This window comes from Molossus molossus, unplaced genomic scaffold (assembly GCF_014108415.1).
Source record: "Molossus molossus isolate mMolMol1 unplaced genomic scaffold, mMolMol1.p scaffold_m16_p_2, whole genome shotgun sequence".
Classification (NCBI taxonomy): Eukaryota; Metazoa; Chordata; class Mammalia; order Chiroptera; family Molossidae; genus Molossus; species Molossus molossus.
In genome coordinates this window covers 14194528-14217640 of record NW_023425355.1, presented here as the reverse complement: position 1 = coordinate 14217640, position 23113 = coordinate 14194528, and the positions used below count along the sequence as shown (strand labels likewise).

The 23113-nt window shown below is 34.8% G+C and overlaps 1 protein-coding gene and 1 non-coding gene across 3 annotated transcripts in view; one reads left to right on the top strand and one right to left on the bottom strand.

Moving 5' to 3' along the window:
* Positions 1-23113, bottom strand: part of DACH2 (dachshund family transcription factor 2) — a 563669-nt gene that overhangs the window by 200211 nt on the left and 340345 nt on the right. The window lies entirely within an intron of this gene.
* On the top strand, positions 16108-16214 carry LOC118636708. The gene has a single exon (XR_004960696.1). It is a non-coding gene; the product is annotated as a U6 spliceosomal RNA (small nuclear RNA).

Here is a 23113-nt window from a genome sequence, read left to right as displayed (position 1 = left end):
GTATATCCTTGCATTTATTTGTATCTTGTTCAATTTCTTTCTTCATTATCTTCTAGTTTTCTGAGTACAGGTCTTTCTCCTCTTTGTTTACATTTATTCCTAGATATTTTATATTTTGATGCAATTGTAAATGGGATTGTTTTCTTAATTTCTTCTGATCATTTGTTTTTGGTCCATAGAAACACAACAGATTTCTGTATATTGATTCTGTATTCTGCGACTTTACTGAAATCATTTATTATTAGTTCTAATAGTTTTTTGGTGGAATCTTTAGTGTTTTCTATATATTGTATCATATTGTTTGCAAATAATAATAGTTTTATTTTTTCCTCTCTAATTTGTATGTCTTTTATTCCTTTATCTTGTCTGTGGCTGGGACTTCCACCACTAAGTTGAATAGAAGTAATGATTATGGGGATCCTTGTCTTGTTCCTGATCTTAGATGAAAGGCTTTCTTCTTTTCACTACTGAGTATAATCTTGGCTATAGGCTTATAAAATATTGCCTTTATTATGTTGAGATATGTCCCTTCTATACCCACATTGTTGAGAGTTTTTATCATAAAATGATGTTGAATCTTGTCAAATGCTGTTTCTGCATTTATTGAGATGATCATGTGGTTTTTATGCTTCTTCATTAACGTGTTGCATCACATTGATTTACAGATGTTGAACTATCCTTGCACCCCTGAGATGAATCCCACTTGCTCATGTTGTATAATCCTTTTAATGTATTGTTGAATTGGGTTTGCTAATATTTTCTTGAGAGTTTTTGCATCTATGTTCTTCAAAGATATTGGCCAGTAATTGTCTTTATTTGTGATGTCTTTTATTTGGTTTTGGTGTCTGGGTAATGTCGGCTTCATAAAGTGAGTTTGGAAGCATTCCTACCTCCTCCATTTTGGAAATAGAAGAATAAGTATTACTTCTTCTTTGAATGTTTGGTAGAATTCACCCATAAAGCCATCTGGTTCTGGTCTTTTATTTGTTAGGAGTTTTTTGTTTTGTTTTTGTTTTTGTTTTTTTAAATGATTTTACAGAGGGAGGAAGAGAGACAGACAGAGACAGAGACAGAGAGAAACAGTATGTGAGAAAGATACATCAATCAATTGCCCCCATATATGCCTTAACTGGGGATCAAACCCAAAACCTAGGTGTGTGCCCTAACTATGAATCGAACCCATGACCTTCCCGTGCATGGGACTATGCTTTAACTAAATGAGCCACATCAGAGAAGGCTATTTGTTGGGATTTTTAAATTACTTCTTCAACTTTTTTTGCTAGTAAATGATCTGATTGGATTTTGTAATTTTTCCTGATTCATCCTTGGAAAGGTTATATTGTTCTAGATATTTATCCATTTCATTTAGATTGTTGAATTTGTTGGTACATAATTTTTCATAGTACTATTGAATTATTCTTTTATTTCTCTGTTGTCAATTGAGATGTCTTTCATTTATAATTTTATCTGGCTTGTCTTTCTGTTTTGATGAATTTGGCTAACGGTTTCTCTATTTTATTAATCTTTTCAAAGAACTAGCACTTAGTTTTGTTGATTTTTACTATTTTTTAATTTGTATTTTATTTATTTCTGTTCTCATCTTAAATATTTCCTTTTTTCACTTTACTTTGGATTGAGTTTTTTGTGTTTTTTTTTCTAGTGTTTTTAGTAGTTTAGTTAGATTCTTTATTGGAAATTTTTCTTGTTACTTGAGGTAGATTTGCATAGATATAACCTTCCCTCTTAGAAATTCTTTGCTATATTTCCTTTTCATTTGTTTCATGACTGTTTTGAATCCTTGTTTGATTTCTTCTTTGATCCATTGATTATTTAGTAGCATACAGTTTAGTCTCCACATATTTGTATTTTTCCCAGTTTTGTTCCTGTGGTAGATTTCTAGTTTTATGCCACTGAAATTGGAAAAGATGCTTGATATGATTTCAATCTTTCTGAATTTATTGAGTCATGTTTTGTGGCTTAAGATGTGATCGATTATGGAGAATATTCCATGTGCACTTGAAAAAATATATATTCTGAACATCATTAAAATGTCCATATTACCCAAAGCAATCTATAGATTCAGTGCAATCCCCATCAAAATACCAACGGCATACTTCACAGAATTTGAACAAGTACTTCAAAAGTTCATATGGAACCAAAAAAGGCCTTGAATAGCCACAGCAATCTTGAAAAGGAAGAACAAAGTTGGAGGGATCACAATACCAGATTTCAGGTTATACTACAAAGCCACTGTAATCAAAACAGCCTGGTACTGGCACAAGAACAGGCATATGGACCAGTGGAACAGAACAGAGAACCCAGAAATTGACCCAAGGAAATATGCTCAATTAATATTTGACAAAGGTGGCAAGAGCATACAGTGGAGTAAAGAAAGCCTCTTTAATAAATGGTGCTGGGAAAATGGAACAGCTACTTGCAGAAAAATGAAACTAGACCATCAATTTACACCCTACACGAGAATAAACTCAAAATGGATAAAAGACTTAAATGTGACTCATGAATTCATAAAAATCCTAGAAGAGACTGTAGGCAACAAAATTTCAGACATCATACGCAGCAGAATTTTTACTGACACATCACCTAAGGCAATAGAAACAAAGGAGAAAATGAAGATATGGGACTACATCAAACTCAAAAGCTTCTGCACAGCGAAAGATACAATCATCAAAAAGGAAAGGCTACCCACTGCATGGGAGAGCATAACTGCCAATGATATATCAGATAAGGGGTTAATTTCCAATACATATAGAGTGCTCATACAACTCAACAAAAGGAAGACAAAGAATCCAATTAAAAAATGGGCAGAGGAACTAAATAGATACCTCTCCAAACAGGACATACAAATGGCTAAGAAACGTATGAAGAAATGCTCATCATCACTAATCATCAGAGAGATGCAAATTAAAACAACAATGAGGTATAACCTAACACCTGTCAGAATGGCCACCATCAATAAATCATCAAACAACAAGTGTTGGCAAGGGTGTGGAGAAAAGGGGACTCTAGCACACTGCTGGTGGGAATGCAGACTGGTGCAGCCTCTATGGAAAACAATATGGTGTTACCTAAAAAAATCAAAAATTGAACTTCCATTTGACCCAGTGATGCCACTTCTAGGAATATACCCTAAGAAGCCTAAAACACCAATCAGAAAGAATATATGTACCCCCATGTTCATAGCAGCACTATTTACAATCACTAAGATCTGGAAACAGCCCAAGTGTCCATCAGTAGACGAATGGATAAAAAAGCTGTGGTACTTATACACAATGGAGTACTATGCAACTGTAAGAAAGAAAGATCTCTTATCCTTTGAGACTACATGGAGGGACCTGGAAAGTATCATCCTGAGTGAAACAAGCCAAGCAGAGAAGGACAAGTTTCATATGATCTCACTTATTTGTGGAATATAATGAACATAACAGTCTGAGGAATGGGGTAGTCCCAGAGACGCAGAAGTGGCATACAGACTGACAATCCCCTAAAGAGGGGGGTGATTGGGGAGAGATAAACCACAGAACTTGTATGCATATGTGCATGAACAGTGGACATGGACAACAGACTGGGGAAGGGGCAGGGAGGGAGAAGAAGGGGGGAATCAGTGGGGGAAAAAGGAAAAAAAAACATCTGTAACAAAAATTAATTAATAAAAAAATTTAAAAAAAGAAAGAGAAAATATATATTCTGCAAATTTTGGATGAAATGTTCTATCAATATCTATTAAGTCAATGCCATCTAATGTCACATTGAAGGCCATTATTTCCTTATTAATTTTCATATCTCATTATTTCTGATTATGGCACTTCCTTTTCTAATTCAAGAAGTCCCTTTAACATGTATTGTAAAGGTATTTAATGGTGATGAAGTTCTGTAGAGTTTGCTTGTTCAGAAAACTATCTTTCATTTCTGAATAGTAACTTTGCTAGGAAAATTAGACTATAGGTTGCTGTATTTCATCACTATAGAGATGTCCTGCCACTTCCTTCTTGTCTGTATCGTTGCTCATAAGAAATAAGATAGTAGCCTTATTGGTATGTAACTTCTTTGTCTCTTGTTTCCTTCAGGATTCTCTCTTTATCTTTAACTTTTGCCATTTTAACAACAATATGTCTTGGTTTGGTTCTCTTTGGGTTCTTCTTCATTGCAAACCCTGTGCTTCCTGAATCTGGACGTCTGTTTCCTTTCCTAGGTTACGTAAGTTTTCAGCCATTACTTCTTTAAATAGTGTTTCAGTTCCTTTCTGTCTTCTTCTCCTTCTGGGATCCATAGTACAAATATTTGAGCGCTTGATGTTATCCTAGAGGTCCTTTAATTACCCTAATTTTTAAAATTATTTTTTCTTCTTGCTGTTCTGACTGGTTGATGTCTACTAGTCTGTGTTCCATGTCTCTGATCCATTCTTCTGATTTAGATAATCTGCTGTTGACTCTTTGTAATGTGGTTTTCATTTCAGTTATTATAATCTGGTGTGTTTGAATCTTTCTCATACTTTCTAGCTCTTTGTTGAAGTTTTCCTTAAGTACCTCTATCCTATTCTCAAGTTTGATGAGCATCCTTATGGTAAGCATTACTTATTTCTGTTTCCTTAGTTTCATTTTCTTGGTATTTTACTTGTTCCTTTATTTGAAAGATATCATTCTGTCTATTCTTTTTTTAAAAAATATGTTTATTTATATGTTTCTATAAATTAGACAAAATAGTTGTTTCTTCCCTTCTTGGAAAAGTGGCCTTATGTAGAAACAGGCTCTCTAGACCAGGTACAGCATCATTTTGGCAGCTGGTTGGATCTATGCAGGAGCTTGAGGTGTTTGGGGCACTGAATGGGGAGGTCAGGTGCATATAGTAATGTCCTGTTTATCCCGCTCGTTTCCTCTTTTTAGGCTGAAATAGATTCAAGAGATGTGTCTGGGAACACACTGCAATAACCTTGCTGGCAGGCCAGAGCGCCTTGATAGAGCCCCTGCCCATCCTAGGGCAATCGCCAGCCCCCCAGACCCGAAAGAATCCCAGAAGTCCCTGAAGAGAGCCTGTGGCTCTCCAGTTTCCTCTATACAGTCCCTCTCTTGTTTGTTGTACCAAAAGTATCCTGTGTAGAATGCACCTCTGTGTAGCCTTTACTGCCAGGTTGTGTTGGAATGCCACTTGGAGCATAGCAGGTGCTTATGGTGCCTGAGGCTCTAGCCTGCATCAGCCCTGAGCAATTCTTGGTAGGTATGCTAGGCTGGTGTGGTACCTTCTTGTTGCTCCTGTTTGCTCCCGTGTTGGGAGGAAAAAGGCTGCAGACATTGTAGCTGTGAAAGCCCTGCTATGATACTGCAGATAGGCCAAAGCATCAGAATAGAGAGCCAACCTGGCCAGTGAGGCTCAGTGGTTGAGTATCAACCCATGTCCTAAGAGGTCGCCAGTTTAATTCCCGGTCAGGGCACATGCCCAGGTTGTGGGCCCGATCCCCAGTGTGGGGCATGCAGGAAGCGGCCAATCGATGTTCTCTTTCATAGATGTTTCTATCTTTCTCTCCTTTTTTCTTCCTCTCTCTAAAATCAATAAAGAAAAAAAAAAAAAGACTAGAGCTCCAGTCAACCCTGAAAAACTTGCTTGTTAGAGATACAGTTCAAGACTCCACCAACACTACAGAGTTCCAGTTAATAAACCTTAACAGAATAATTGTATAATAATGATAAATATTCACCTACTCATCCAAACCCTATAGTTATTTGGTTATGGATTCTAAAAAAGAACAATAATTGATTTTTTCCTTCAACAGATTAGTTTCTCACTTGAAAAAGTAAACAGGTTTCTTTAAGAAAATTGTATTACTATACTGTAGTTTGTCTTTGAGTATAATGTTGAACTGTGTAATACAGTTAGCTCATTTTTAATATTTTTAATGTACATGTGCACAGGAATATGTTTGTCAGAAGATAACATTAATTTATACCAAAAAAGTATACTCTGAAACTTTCCTCTATGAATTATATAAGAATTATGGAGAAATGAGCTAAATAAAGTTTTATGAATTAGGTTTTAAGTATGAAAATAGAAGGGCCTGCCCCATCTGCTGGAACAGACCATGTGACACATGTATGCAATGGCTCCTGAATTATTGATACATATGCTTATATATTATATTTTATAAGAGGTATCAAGAGACCACACCATCTGGCAAAAAGGCATCAGTGATAATATCTTATTCTCAGTAAACACTAGAATCTAGATAACACCATAAGTAACCATTTTTAAAATTATGAGGTTCTGCCAAGGCAGATAAAACTAAAAACTGAACTAATTTATATCATCTTCCCAAATCTAAGAAGTTACCCACTGAGTGATTTTCATACCCACCTGGGAAGTCATTGCCTAAAGAGTTTACCAAATAAGATGCCATTTTATTCTTACATGAAAATATTAATAATAGGTTTTATAGCAGATAGCAATAGGGTGATGATCTAAAGAGCAATAGTATAAAGGTGAGGGTATTTATGCATATATAAGCATTGAAATACAAAGGTGGCAGAAACAGTAATCGGCACAGAATAGACATAAGAGACGCCCAGTTGGAGAGAAAAGAGAAAGCTGAGAGTAAGAGGAACACCAGCCCGGACAAAGGGTGAAAAGTAGAAAAGACCTTCCTGAGGCTTTCCATCTAAGAGACAGAATTTTGTTTTTAAATCACAAATAAAGTATAAATTACTTGAAATAGAAAACTACTAAAAGACAAAGCTTGTAATTTAGCTGATAAATGAAGCAATGTCTGTATTAATTAAAGAGCTTGCCTGGACGGTGTGGCTCAGTGGTTGAGCGTCGTCCCATGCATCAAGAGGTCACCAGTTCGATTCCTGGTCAGGGCACATGCCCAGGTTGTGGGTCCGATCCCCAGTACAGGGTGTGCATGAGGCAGCTGATCAATGTTTCTCTCTCATATCAATGTTTCTCTCTCTCTCCCCCTTCCTCTCTAACAAATCAATAAAAACATATTTTAAAAAAGAACATACATTTGCTTGCCAGTCAGAATGCATGAATACAAGTCCTGGCTTTGCACTGATTCTCTGTGTGAACTTAGGCAAGTCACAATTCCACATGTGTGCCTTGGTGGCCTGATCAGATATATGAAAGGGTTGAATTAAATGGTTTCCAAATTGGCCTTCCAGCTCCAAGACGTTGCAGGTAATAACATTTTACTTTTATCATGGAAACTAAGCTCTGTTATCACAAAGAGCTGACAAGCAAATTCTCTCAACTTGGAATCTTTCCAATAGAATCATTGAGACCATGAGTAATACACATTGTAATTCAGGTGTCCATGAATATGCTCTTTAAAGGGTTTATATTTAAATCAATTTTAAGCACAATTTGCAAAAAATAATGAATCCATAAATGTTATTTTTTCACTTCTCATATTACTACCTAATCATAAAGGTAATAAAATACTTATAACCAATGAATTTATTATCAGAAATGATTTATTGTCAGATACTCATAGCTTTCAGTATAAACTAGAAACCTCTCTGGATTTCAACGCTATTTATTACATCTCCATGTCTTACCTCTACAATTCTTAAACCACTGTCCAAATCTGGTTCTTATACTTCTAATGTTCCAGGCTCATTCTTAGATCTAAACTTTTACATTTTATGTCGGACTACATAAATCTTACTCATCATTTAGAAACTGCTTCAGTTTTGTTCATGAAGTTATTCCTAACAACTCCATCCTACATTCTTTTAGGAACATCTAAAAGACATTTTGCCCCAAATAGCACTATTTTTTGGTTCTTAACTAAGATGCAAGGAGAAAGACCTTGCATTATAAAGTTTGCTTTTCCACTATCTGGTTATTTGTCTCTCAATGAGTCTGAACTTTTTATGCCTCAGTTAATTCATCTGTCAGAAGAGGGGTTTAGACCAGTTCTCATGTTTAACCATATATAAATTTGATTTCACTAAACAAAGTACAACATTGTTTCAATTTGCTCATAACCTATTCTAAAAATGTAACAATACTCTTCTAATTATTTTATGACCTTCAACATACCATTAAATTCACAATAACTAATTTAAGAAAATGGAAGCGATGAAAACATAAATGCATTAATTTTATTTTGCTGCTATAACAACTGGAGCAGCTTTAGCATTTTAAAATGACACAAATGTATCACCTCACAGTTTCTGTAGGTCAGAAGTCTGATCCAAGACCTACTGGGCTAAAATAAAGATGGGTCAGAAGGGTTACATTCCTTTCTTAAGGCTCTGAGGAAGGATTAACTTCTAAGATCATTTAGGTTATTATTTAAGTTTTTGCAGTGATAGGACAGAGTTCCCCACTTTTTTGCCTTGATGTCAGCCAGTGGTGACCCTTGGCTAGCAAAGGTTTCTCTTGAGTCCTCACACATGGCTCCCTATATCTCAAAATCAGTAACAGTGCTTCAGATACTTCTCATGCTTGGGATATCTCTGGCTTCCCCTTCTGCTCATCTCTTTTGTCTTCCTCTAGCTCTCTAAATTTTTCTGATGGACAGTTCTGCTTTCCTAATATGCTTTTAAGGGCTAATGTGATTGCATTAAGCTCACCAAGATAATCCAGGATAATCTTCCTATTTTAAACTCAGCTGATTAGTAACCTTAATTGCATCCTCAAATCCCTTCAAGGCAGAATTTAAACTTGTATTTGAATAACTAACAGACAAGAATCTTGGGGGGAAATCTTTAGATGCAACAATTTAAAAATTAGAATATAAATTCAAACACTGCCACCTCATACGAAAAGGGTGCAGGTTGAGGGGATGGGAACATTATCTAGGAACAAGGGGTGGGGTCGCCACTCTCTGGTACCAGAGGACAGAGCATACAGCCTGAAAGGATTAATCTCAAACCTTATAATCGAATCCAGTTGCCCCTGTGAGGTTTCTGACTTGTTTAGGAGGCACTGATCCCATTCTTCCTTTTGATTTCTCCCTTTTGGAATGGGAAGAATGTCTAGTTTATGCCTGTCTCACCACTGTATTTGGAAGCAGATAAATTGTCTGGTTTCATAGGGTCACGGCTGGAGAAGAATTGTGCCGCAAAGGATGAATCATTCCCAGAATCTTACCCATAGCCAATTTCTATGTGATTTAGAAGAGATATTGGAGTTAGAGTATGGGATGCTGGTTGGAGGTGAATGCACCTTCCATGTGAGAAGGGCATAAATTTAGGGAGAAGAGAAGGCAGAGTGTTATGTGTTTAATTGTGTCTCACCAATTCATGCATTGCAGTTCAAAACTACAGTACCTTAAAATAATGATTTTGTTTTGAGGGGTCTTTATAGAAGTAATGTAGTTGAAAGAAGTTAATTTGGGTGGGCTCTAATTCAATATGACTCATATCCTATAAAAAGGGAAAATGTGGACTCGGAGACATGTACAGAGGTAAGACAATGTACAGAGACAGAGAGGGGCATCTCCATGACAAGAAGACAGGCATGGTATAGATCCTTCCCTCACAGCCTTCAAATGGAGCAAATTGTGCCCACACCTGGACTTTATACTTCCAACCTCCAGAACTGTCAAAACATTCATTTCTGAGTTTAAAACAGCCCGTTTGTGGTACTTTGCTATGATAAGGATAGCAAACTAATATAATAGACTTATTGTAAAACCCATCATTATAAAATAGTTTAGAACAACACATGGAAAATCTAGTGACCCTGGATTAGGCAAAGATTTTTTAGATAAAATGAAAAACCATAATCCTTAAAAAATTTATAAACTGGGTTTCATCAAAATTAAAAACTTGGGTTCTTAGAAAGACACTGTTTTAAAATGAAAAGACAACTCAACACATAAGAGAAAATATTAAAAAGAGACATATTTGATAAAAGAATTGGATTAAGAATATATAAACTTAACAACAAGAAAAAAAATACACAATATAATAGTACTAAGGATCTGGATAGTTTATGAAATATATAAGGATGGCAAACACATAAAAAGATGCTCAGGCCCTGGCTGGTTTGGCTCAGCAGTTAGAGCGTCGTCCTAAGGACCAATGAGTTGCGGGTTCGATTCCAGACAAGGGCACGTATCTGGGTTGCGATTCATCCCCAGCCCTGGTTAGGGTCATGTGGGAGGCAGCCACTTGATATGTCCCTTTCACGTCGATGTTTCTCTTCTTCTCTCTTTCATCCTCTCTCTCCATCCCACTCTATCTGAACAAAAATGGAAAAAAAGTCCTCAGTTGAGGATAAAAAAAAAAAAAATGCTCAGCATCCTCAGTCATTCAGTAAATGCAAATTACTACTACAATTAGGTAGCAGAATATACCCATTAGAAAAAAATCCCCAAAACTGACAACACTGATTTCTGACAAGGATGTAAATCAAGTGAACTGCCACTCATTGCCAGTGGAAATGTGAAATTATACAGCTACTCAGGAAAACAGTTTGACATTGTCTAATAAAATGAAACATGCATTTACCATATAACCCAGAATTCTACTGATGGGTATTTATCTAAAACATACAAAGGTATTCACATATACACACACACAAAAAAAACCTATACACAGATACTGAGAGAAAAGATATTCAGAATTGCCAATACCTGGGTATGAAGCCAAATTTTGTTTTTCACTAACTATGTCTTTGCAAATTATTTTACTCTGCAATCTTTCTCATCTTTCACTGTAAACAGTGTAATAAGAATGAAGTTGTAATGAATATAAATAACTAGATAAATAAATGTGAAATGTTAATACAATAAATACTAACTTATTAGTAATGATATTTGTATTTGCAACAATGCCCAGAACTGTACTGTATCATATTATAATCTCTAGCTAGTTCCTCAGTCACACATGCCACATTGCAAGTGCTCAATGTTAGGACTTACCTGGGCAATATAACTTCCTAATGGCCATTTTACAAGCCTCCCCACCTTAAGAGAACAAACAACAAACTTCCTGCCACAGGGTAACTGGCCAGACAAGAAATGCTGCAGGACAACAGGAAACAAAGAAGCACCTGATCACACATCCGCATTCCTGTAGACCCAACCCCCTGCCCAAACCCACCAACCAAGACCCCAAAACTCACCGACTGACAAGCTTCTTGCCAGTTGATGCATATAAGAATGCTCCCAGGGGCTGCCATCATAGACCCAATAGCCCATGACTCTGTGATGTGTAGTCCTTCCCTTTGGATATCCCCATCCGCCACCCTCTTTTCTTTAAATAAAACCAATTTTTTCTTTATCCACTGTTTGAGGTTGCTATTTAGCATGCCTGGCACCTCGAACCACCAACTTTCACCTTTCACTCAATAGCCACATGTGACTATTGCCTATTGTATTGGCCTGCACATAAATAAGACATGTCCATCATCAATAAAAAAATACCAGTGTACAATATTGAACTAGAAGAATATTTTTACAGTACTAGGTATGCTTTCTGAACAAAATTAAAGTTAAAATCAGCACAATAATTTTCTTTCTTGTAACCAGTGATACTTTTTAAAAATCCTGCTCCAGAATTCTGAATTAGTTTTAGTTTATATTTTATTAGGTTTTCTCAAATTTATTTTTTTTAATTAATTTTTTTTGTTTTGTTTTTTTAATATATTTTATTGATTTTTTTTTTTTTTTTTTTAGAGAGAAAGAGGAAGGGAGAGAGAGAGAGAGAGAAACATCTATGTGAGAGAGAAACATTGATCGGCTGCCTCCTGCACGCCCCCCACTGGGGATCGAGCCCACTACCCGGGCATGTGGCCTGACCAGGAATCCAATAGGGACCTCTCACTCCATGGGATGATGCTCAATCCACTTAGCCACACCAGCTGGGCATGTTATTTTTTTAAATTACAGTTTACATTCACTATTATTTTGTATTCATCTCAAGTGTACAACACAGTCGTTAGACAATCATATAATTTATGAAGTTTTTTTCCTGGTATTTCCAGTACCCATTTGGCACCATACATAGTTATTACAATATTATTGATTATATTTCTTAAACCAGTATTTTTCTCAATAGAAAACAAGGAAACATTTCTGTAATATTTAATAATTTCCTCAAATCTCAGGAATAAAAGGTTTGTTTATATCTCAATGTAGTTTAAAAACTATATGTGAATACCATCTTTGCATTTTCTCATTAAAGTGTACATTTTTATCTCTCTGTAATTCTCTCTACAAATGTAATTTAAGGCAGAAAATTCCATTTATGTTCTTCCAGATGCATAGAGCTACAATTCCAAACCAGGACAATGACAACCTTAGGACTGCAAAAAATAATATTTAAAATTTTTCCATTACAATTTCTATATATATTTTAAGTACTTACATGCAATAGGTGGCTATTGAACAAATGAAGAGGAGGAAGAGGATGGAAAAACATTAAAGCAAACAAATGTGGACCAGAGATGTTCACAACAATAGAGTTCTATAATTCTATAAACACAAAAGAACCAAAGTACATTTTATTCTACCCATTCATTTTGAGATAAGCACTGGATCTCTAGATTAATATTTCCCTTGTTTAAAGTTGTTCTTTATATAAATGCTTTGTTCAAAAGACAAAAAAAAAAAGAGAGAGAGAGAGAGAGAGAGAATTCTGAATTCTGTCCTTGATATTGAAAAACAACATCACATTCTCTCAAGGAAATAAGTTATCTTTCCCATTCGAAAGATCTCAATATAATGATCCTCAATAATGAAAGAAAACTGCATTGTATATTGAACTAAACATAAATATATTATCAAGCTCTCTAACCAGACATAATAGAAAGTATACAATTTACCGGCTGCTCTTATTTTATTTACTCGGGATTTTTATAATTGAGAAGCAATTTCTGTATGTCTCAGTTTCAACTGGCCTCAATCATAACTTCCAGTTTAATTCATTCATAGATGATTGCCTATTGACTTCCATTCCTGTATTTTCTATTTGGTTAATTTGAAGAGAAGAGAAAGATGCTTGTTATCTTTTGACATACTACTATTTATTAAATTGAAAAGTAAATAAATAACAATATCATCTTCAGGGTAGTAGTCTATGATATTAAAATCTAATAATAATATTAAAGTCATATTATAGGTGCTCCATGTAGTAAAAACCTGCAATGAAAATAATGTAGTAGTAATGCATTCTTTACTTTAATATAGTAATAATGGTGTCTAGTTAAATAAAATATGCATTAAAATAAACATTTTAGCTATAAACTTTTAAGAGTTTCAAATATTATTAGAAGCAAATGAAATAAATTTCAAGAGAGCTTATATTGTAAAGCATAAGGCTGTGAGTTTAATTGGACTTCATAGATGTATACCTTTGGTCTCTCCTTAGGACTACTAGTAGAAATTAGTAATTAATGGATAACCCTAAACAAAGTTCATCAAAAACTCAGAGGCCTTGTTACAACTACAGCAAGGACTAGTGAAATCCTATGTCCTGATCTACTTGTGTGATCAGTAGTATAGGAATCACGTACCTCGGTATACAGGGAAAGGTCAAATATTTGCTGTAACCAAACTCATAGTGGTTCCAGGTAAAATGAGGTAAACACATACCACCCTTTCTCTTTCAAACAAACAAACAAAAATGACATCTGGACAGAATGCATGATGTAGCCATTTGAGAATTCTAAAATGTACACAATAGGGCTATAGAAGAAGAACATTAGAATTCAAAGTACCACTGACCCAGGAAGAGAGTTTGAAAAATGTTCCCTCTAGCATGTCCTAGCTTAAAGTCACTATAGTCTGAAACATAGAAATGGGCTCTGGTACAGACACAGAGGGAAAGAGGAGAAGTCCTCAAGTTCTGGCTCAAGGAGCAGGAAAGGGAACACCTATCATTCCAATTGTGAAAATCCTCAAAAAAAAAAAAATCATTTTTTGTTTTTCTTTTTTTTCCTTTCTCTGATCCCTCATGCTCTAGCTCTCTAAAAATTTGTAGTGTACAATCAAGAGAATAGGAATTTACCCTTCTGATCAGAGGAGGTCTGAAACCAAGCAGATCATGCCACCCAAAAGCTATTTTTTTTCTCTCTGACTTTCCACCACTTAAACTCAACACAGGCAAAGGACTGGGAGAGCACAATATACTGGGATAAGTAAGCCCCACGTACCTATCCAAAGGTCTGAAAAGAAGAGGCCCAGAGAATTAGAAATCATAGGAGGGCTCAGAAAGACAGAAGCACTTGAGACAGTGACCTTATAAAGTTGTTTATGCAATCCTGGTACCAATCCTAAATGGTGCACACATGGTTATGATCGCAATCTGCATACTAAAGATTTTGAGAACTAAATTAAACTACACTAAACCACTACCAAGCACCAGAATGTCCTAGGTAGTGCACTGAAAGGATTGGTCTAAAAATCACTGCAAAGTCTTTGATAATCGTGATTACATTCAAAGCACAACATGTAAAATGTGGATAAGAAATTATGGTCAGAACATAAATAGACTCATTCCTTGAAGAAGCAAAAACATCAATGTTCTAAACAAGTAACATTCTTCATAGCCTTCAAAGAAGACCTGTAGTCTCCTAACATAATATTTGAAATATACAGAATACAATAAAAAATTATTAGATACACAAAGAACCAGCAAAGACTGACTGAACTCTCAGGGGGGAAAAATCAACAAGAGAGGTGACTACCACATGGTGACATTAGGAGCTCTGCAGCACTAGTCCCTGGAGGGGGCAAATGTAATTGATGAGAATCATTTAAAATTAAAAATTTAAAGTCTCTAGAACTAGTCAATGAAATACAGCAAACAACAATAAAAAAAATAACAAAAAAATATGCTAAACCCCAATAATAATAGTAAGAATCTGTGAAAATTGAGCCAGGAAACACTATCTCCCTCTTTCCTACTTCAATTTATTAAGAGGCAAGCTCCATTGTGAGCAGATGTGACCAAAAACACAGTGTTCTCTCATCCTGCAGATCTCAATTTAGAGCTACAATATCTCCGAGGAGAGATAAGACAGTTCTCATCCAACCCAGTTTCATGTCGCAAAAGCTCTATTCTAGGCAAGAGTGATACAGTGTTCTGGGGCTCTTTTCTTCTACCTAGCCTTAACTCATAAGGCAGAAGTTTTAACATAGATACAATGACGTAAGAATAGTGGGGCCCAAATCACTGTGATCCAAGCTCATTCAAAAGATAGAAGTTCCATCCTGGGAAGGGCCAACAAGGGCAGAAGCTACTGCCCTGTGAACCTGGGATGTCGTTCTGAGAGAAGTGAGCCACTTCCCTGCTCTTAACTCTAGTGCTATGGTGTAGAGTTATTTTTGTCCGTTTGTTTGTTTTTCTAAGAGAGAAAGTTTGTTCATAATAACAGAAAACTAAGAAATGCTCCCCAAGGGAATTGACTTTATTTGGAAGAGTTTTGAAAAGTTTAAATTTAAGGGTGCTGTTGAATATAATGGACATTTTAGATGTAGGCAATAATCAGAAGGTTAGTAATTCCATGACAGCAACCAACTAAACCACAGGCCAACAAATTAACCAAGGAAAATAATGAAAAAAAGACAATTAAGAAGATCCCTCCTGGGGTCAGAACAAATCTCAAAGACTAGCCAATAAAAACAACCCCTACAAAGAGGCCAGACTATAATTGAATCAGACAACATAGCATTTATGACCCAATGTATTATAAAAAATAAGAAAACTATCAGGTGAATGTGACTCCGGGGCTAAGGGAAGTATGTGATATCCAGAAGCAAGCAGTTTGACAAAGATATCACAGAAAGTGACAGTCAAAGAGAATTATGCTAAAACTTTGTCATCCCATGGTGATTAAATTTATGCTTAAGTGTATGTCCTCTGATGAGGGACAAAAGAGACATTTTAAAAATGCTACTAGGTTCATGGCTGTTTATGCTCAGTGGTTAGAGTATTGACTCCCAGACCAAAGGGTCACAGGTTTGATCCCCAGTCTAAGAGCATGTACCTGGGTTGTAGGTTTGATTACTGGCGCCGGTCGGGGCCCTGCAGGAGATAACCAATTGATGTGTCTCTTTTACATCGATGTTTCTCCCTTTCTCTCTCTCTTTCCCTCTCTCCTTTCTACTCTATCTAAAAATCAATGAAAAAAAATATCCTTGTGCTTACTTCGGCAGCACATATACTAAAATTGGAATGATACAGGGAAGATTAGCATGGCCCCTGCACAAGGATGACACGCAAGTTCGTGAAGCATTCCATATTTTTTCATATGATCGTATCAATAGATGCTGAAAAAGCCTTCGACGAAATCCAGCACCCATTTATGATAAAAATGCTCAGCAATCTGGGAATAGAGGGATCATAACTGGACACAATAATGGCCATATATGAAAGACCTACAGCCAACATCATACTAAATGGGCAAAAAGTAGAAGCTTTTCCCTTAAGAACAGGAACAAGACAAGGATACCCACTTTCACCACTCTTATTTAACATAGTACTGGAAGTCTTAGCCACAGCAATCAGACAGGAAGAAAAAATAAAAGGGATCCAAATTGGAAAGGAGGAAGTGAAACTGTCATTATTCACAGATGAAATGATGCTATACGTAGAAAACCCCAAACAATCAAAAATCTACTAGACTTGAATGAATTTGGCCAAGTAGCATGATACAAAATTAATGTCAAGAAATTGACGGCATTCTTATGCACCAATGATGAAGTCATAGAAAAAGAAACTAAAAAAACAATCCCATTTGCCATTGTGGCAAAAAAAAAAAAAAAAAAAAAAAAAAAAATTAAGATACCTAGGAATAAATTTAACCAAAGAAATAAAGGACCTATTTCAGAAAACTACAAGACATTGAAAAAAGAAATGGAGGAAGATATAAAAATGTGGAAGCACATACCTTGTTCATGGATTGAAAGAATTAGCATCATTAAAATGTCCTTATGACCCAAAGCAATCTATAGATTCAATGGAATCCTCATCAAAATACCAACGACATATTTCACAGAACTAGAACAAATACTTCAAAACTTCATATGGAACCAAAAAAGACCTCGAATAGCCACAGCAATCTTGAAAAAGAAGAACAAATTTGGAAGGATCACATTATCAGATTTCAGGTTATACTACAAAGCCACTGTAATCAAAAAAGCTTGGTACTGGCACAAGAACAGGCAGATAGACCAGTGGAACAGAATAGAGAACCCAGAAATGGACCCAAGACAATATGCACAATTAATATTTGACAAAGGGGCAAGAGCACACAGAGGAGTAAAGACAGCCTCCTTAATTAATGGTGTTGGGAAAATTAGACAGCTACATGCCAAAAAATGAAGCTAGACCATCAACTTACACCATACACATGAATAAACTCAAAATGGGTAAATGACTTAAATGTGACTCATGAATCCATAAAAATCCTAGAAGAAAATGTAGGCAACAAAATTTCAGACATCATACACAGCAGAATTTTCACTGATACATCAACTAAAGCAATAGAAACAAAGGAGAAAATAAACACATGGGACTACATCAAATTAAAAACCTTCTGCACAGCAAAAGATACAATCATCAAATTGGAAAGGTAACGCACTGTATGGGAGAGCATAATTGCCAATGATATTTCAGATGAGGGGTTAATTTCCAATATATACAAAGTGCTCATATGACTCAACAAAAGAAAGACAAAGAACCCAATTAAAAATGGCCAGAGGGACTAAATAGACACCTCTCTAAGCAGGACATACAAATGGCTAAGAGACATATGAAGAAATGCTCAACATCACTAATCATCAGAGATGCAAATTAAAACAATGAGGTATCACCTCACACCTGTCAGAATGGCCGCCATCAATGAATCATCAAACAACAAGTGTTGGTGAGGGTGTGGAGAAAACAGACTCTACTACACTGCTGGTGGGAATGCAGACTGGTGCAACCACTATGGAAAACAATATGGTGTTACCTCAAAAAATTAAAAATTGAACTTCTATTTGACCCAGTGATTTCACTTCTAGGAATATACCCTAAGAAGCCTGAAAGACCAATCAGAAAGAATATATGTACCCCCATGTTTGTTGCAGCACTATTTACAATAGCTAAGATCTGAAAACAGCCCAAATGTCCTTCAGTAGACAAATGGATAAAAAAGCAGTGGTACCTATACACAATGGAGTACTATGCAGCTGTAAGAAAGAGAGATCTCTTATCCTTTGAGACGACATGGAGGGACCTGGAATGTATTATCCTAAACAAAACAAGCCAAACAGAGAAAGACAAGTATCATATGATCTCACTTATTTTTGGAATGTAATGAACATAACAGTCTGAGGAACGGGGTAGTCCCAGAGATGTAGATGTGGGGTACAGACTGACAATCCCCAGAAGAGGGGGTTGTGGGGAAGAGATAAACCACAGAACTTATATGCAGGTATGCATGAACAATGGACATGGACAACAAAGCTGGAGACACAGCGGGGAGGGAGAGGGAGGGGGGAATCAGTGGGGTGAAAAGGAGAAACATCTGAAACAAAAATAAATTTATTAATTAAAAAAAAAATTAATATCCTTGCATAAGGAGTAACAACAAAAAATGTTACTGGCAATAGTGAATGACATTTTTAAATAATAATGGTGAATATAGGAGGAAGATATGACTACAAATATATATACACTTACAAATAGAGCCCTAAAATGCATGATTCAAAGCCTTAAGTAATGACAAAAAAAAAAAAAAAAATAGGCAACTCAAATGATATTTGAATACAGTTGACCTTTAAACAATGGGAGTTGGGGCACTAATCCCTACACAGTCAAAAAATCCTTGCATAACTTTGGATTCTTCAAAAACTTAACCACACTTGTTCCTTAGTTTTCACGGGGAGAATTGGTTTTAGGTCCTCTGCAGATACCAAAATCCACAGATGCTCAAGTCTCACATATAATGGCAGAAAACACATACTGTCAGCCTTCTGAATCCATGGATTTCCAACCATGGATCGGAAATTTAGATTTACAGTTTGTTGAATCCATGGATGTGAACCCCAGGTATACAGAGAACCAACTGAATATTTATTATAAACAATCCATGTATAAATAGACCCATACAGTTCAAACACATGTTGTTCAAAGGTCATCTGTAATCATATTTAATAGTCCACTTCCAATGACAAAACAACTGGGCAGAAAGTTAACAAGGAAATATAAGATTTGAACAGCGCTATAAAGCAGGAAGACCTAAGAGACAGCTATTGAATACAATACCCAAAGTTAGCAGAAAACATTCTTTGCAATTACACGTAACATTCTCCAAGACAGGTCATCTACTTGGCAATAAAACAAACATCAACAAATTTAAAATAATTGAAAATATACAAAGTATATTCTCTGACCACCATATAAATTCTAAATTAATAAAATGAAGAAATTTGGGTGATTTAGAAATATGAGGAAACAAAAAACATGTTCCTAAATTATCAAAGTGAAAGACAAGATCACAACTGAAACTGAAAATCAAGATTTCCTTTTGGATCCATCATAGTATTGATGCCACAGGGTGAAACTTTAACCTCAAAATTGTAAAGACAGTTGAATATATAGAATCACAACTTATGAGAACAGAGGTCTAAGAAAAGAAGTTTACTATTGGAGCCAATACTAAAATACAAATCTTAAACTGTAAATGACAAATTGTCAAAGGGGCAGTGTAGACAAGCTTGAGAGTTAAAAACTCTAGTGAGGGCCATTCACTCAGGAGTTTTACCTCCAAGAGACCTACCAGGTTTTCATAGTGAAGGTCAGAGAAAATTTTCTTAGTGTTTTGGCAGGGGAAGGGGAAAAGTAGCCATTTTGAAATATGCCCAGAGCATTCTGTTTTTCTAGAAATGTACTCAGGGAAAAAATATTACCAGAGCCTAACTGATTTTACCAGAAACTAACTATATTAAACTCTAGTCACCCATAAAAAGTTCCATGTCTAGAAAACATTTAAGAAGTAGTCTCTAGGGAAATCCAAGGCCCACAGGGGAGACAAAGAAAATAGAGACAATTTTAGCTTCTGACACCTATAGCAATCATAAACATTAAACACAATCTAACATCTAGTCAAATAAATATAAAACTTCACACTAAAAGATCTATTTACCTAAGTTTTTTTTATTCAGTACATCTAGTCCAGATTCAAACAAAAAGTTGCAAGGCATAGAAAAAGACAAAAAAGAACAACAACAACAAAAAAACCTCACAGTTTAAAAAGACAGCAACCATCAGAACCAGATTCAGATATAGAACAGAATTTGGAATTATCAAACTGAGAATGAAAAATAACTAAATAATATGCTAAGGAAAGTAACAGCAAAAGTAGAAAACATAAAAGAAAAGGTGACTAATATATGCAGAAAGATGGTAGCTCTAAGAAATATACAAAATGAAATGCTAGAAACTAATTAAAAACTATAACAAAAATGATGAATGCTTTTGATATGATCATCTGTTAATAGACATGATCTAAAAATCAGTGAGCATGAAGAGAGGACAATATGAACTTTGCATTCTTAACCTCAAAGATAAAAAAATAATGAAAAAAAATGCAACAGAATATCCAAGCACTGTGGGGAAATTACAAAAGGTACAGCATATGTATAATGGGAATATCAAAAGAAAAAAGAAAGACAGAAAGAAAAAATATATTTGAATAGTGAAATGGTATTGCAGATACCAAACTACAGACCCAGGAACTCATAAAACAAGTAAGCAAGGAGAATATATTCATATTTTTCCCTTTTTCTACCACAGCTTGGCACAATATATTCAAACTGCAGAAAATCAAAAACAAAGAGAAAATTATGAAAGAAGCAAGCAGAGAGAAAACCATACCTATAGAGAATCAAGGACAAGATTTACAAGTCTTCTCTAAAAACACCATGAAAGTGAGAAGAGTGGAGTGCAATATTTAAAGTGATGAAAGAAAAAATAAACACCAATCCACAATTCTTTACTCAGTGACACTTTTATTCAAGGTAAAAAAGAAATTATTTATGTCATATGTCAAAAAAGATTTTGTCATATAAACAAAAACTGAGAAAAAATGTTTACCAGCAGACTAGCCAAGCAAAAGAATGTTAGAAGGAATTCTTCAGAAAGGAAAATTATATAGGTCTGAAATTTGGATTTGTATAAAGAAAAAAGGATTAGACAAGGAATAAATGAAGGTAAAATGAAATATTTTATTTTCCTTATTCTTAACTGATTTAACAGTTAACAGTATATAGAGAATAGTAATAGCAATAATACATTTGGCAATTTTTAACATAAAGATAAGCAAAATAAATGACAGCAATATTATAAGGGCCAGGAGAGAGGAATTAGTAACACTTTGTTTCAAGGTAACTACACTAAACATAAGGTATTGGAAATAGTATTATTTGAAAACAGAATTGGATTAGTCATAAATGTATATTGCAAACTCTAGGTCAGCCACAAAAACAGCAAAACAAGTGTAATTGTAATGCTAAAAAATAAGATAAAATATAATTATATACAATGCTCAGTTAAACCCAGAGAGGTAGGAATAGACAGGGAATTGAAAGCACATACCAAGTACAGGGCAATGAATAGAAACTGTTACAAATATGATAGATATGAATCCAACTATTTCAATAATCACTTTAAATGCCAATGGTCTAAATTCACCAATTAAAAGACAAGAACTACTAGAATGGATAAAAAATACTCATTTGTATCTAATTTATAAAAAAACAACTTTATATATAAAGTGAAATGGATTAAAAGTAAAGAGACTGAAAAAGACATACTATGCTAACACAGCCAAAGGAAAGTTGGAGTTGTATTGATTTGAAACAAACCAAACTTCAGAGCAATAAAAATGGTCAGGGATAAAGAAGGTCATTACGTAATGATAAAGGGGTCAATTCTCCAAAAAGACATAACATTCCCTAAGGTGAATGTGCTTAACAACAAAGCATCAACATAAGAGAGGCAAAAACTGATAGAACTGTAGGCAGAAAAAAACTAATTCACTTTAGTAGTTGGAGACTTCAACACCCATCTATCAGTAATTGACAGATCCAGCAAGCAGAAAATGAGTAAGTACAGAGTTAAAATGAATAGCACCATCAATCAACTGGATCTAATTGACATTTATAAATTCTTTATCCAACAACAGCAGAATACACATTCTTCTCAAAGTACTGTAAACGTTCTCCAAGACTAAAAACATTCTGGGTAATAAAACATGGCTTTACAAATTTAAAAGAATAGAAATCATACAAAGTATACTCTCAGATCCAAATGAAACTAAACTAGAAATCAATAACAGAAAGATACCTGAAAATCCATAATACATAGAGATTAAATAGCATACTTCTACAGAACACATAGGTCAAAAAGAAGTTCTAGTGAAATTTAAAATATTTTAACTATATGAAAATGAATATAACATTTATCAAAATTGGTGGAAAGTGATTAATGAAGGGCTTAGAGGAAAATCTATTGAGTTTCATAGATATATTAAAAAGAAGAAATATATCAAATGACATATCAAAGCTTCCAACTTAGAACAGAAAAAAAATCAAATTAAAGCAAAGAAAGCAGAAGAAAATGTATAATATTAGAGCAGAAATCAATAAATTAAAAACAGAAAATCAAAGAAAACAAAGCCTGAGTATTTGAAAAGATCAATAAAGTGTATAAACTTCAAACCAGACTAAATAAGAAAAAAGAGAGAAGATATAAATTAGTAATATTAGAAATGAAACATAAGTCATCACCACAGATTCTACAAACATTAAAAATTGATAAAAGAATATTAGAAATAACTATGCTCACAAATCTGATGGGTGAAATGGAACAATTCCTAAAAAGAAACAAATTACTAAAACCCATGCAGAAGAAATAAATAATCTCAATAGGCCCATATCTACTAAAACTCCAGACCCAGATGGGTCCACTGGTAAATAATACCAAACATTTTCTATAATTTCTTAAAGAAAATAGAGGCAGAGGGAATACTTTCTGAATCATTCTATGAAACCAGAATTACATTAATATTAAAACCAGACTAAACATTAAAAGAAATAAAAAAGTGACAAAATCCAAATCATATTCATGATAGAAGTACTAAATGACTTGAGATAGAA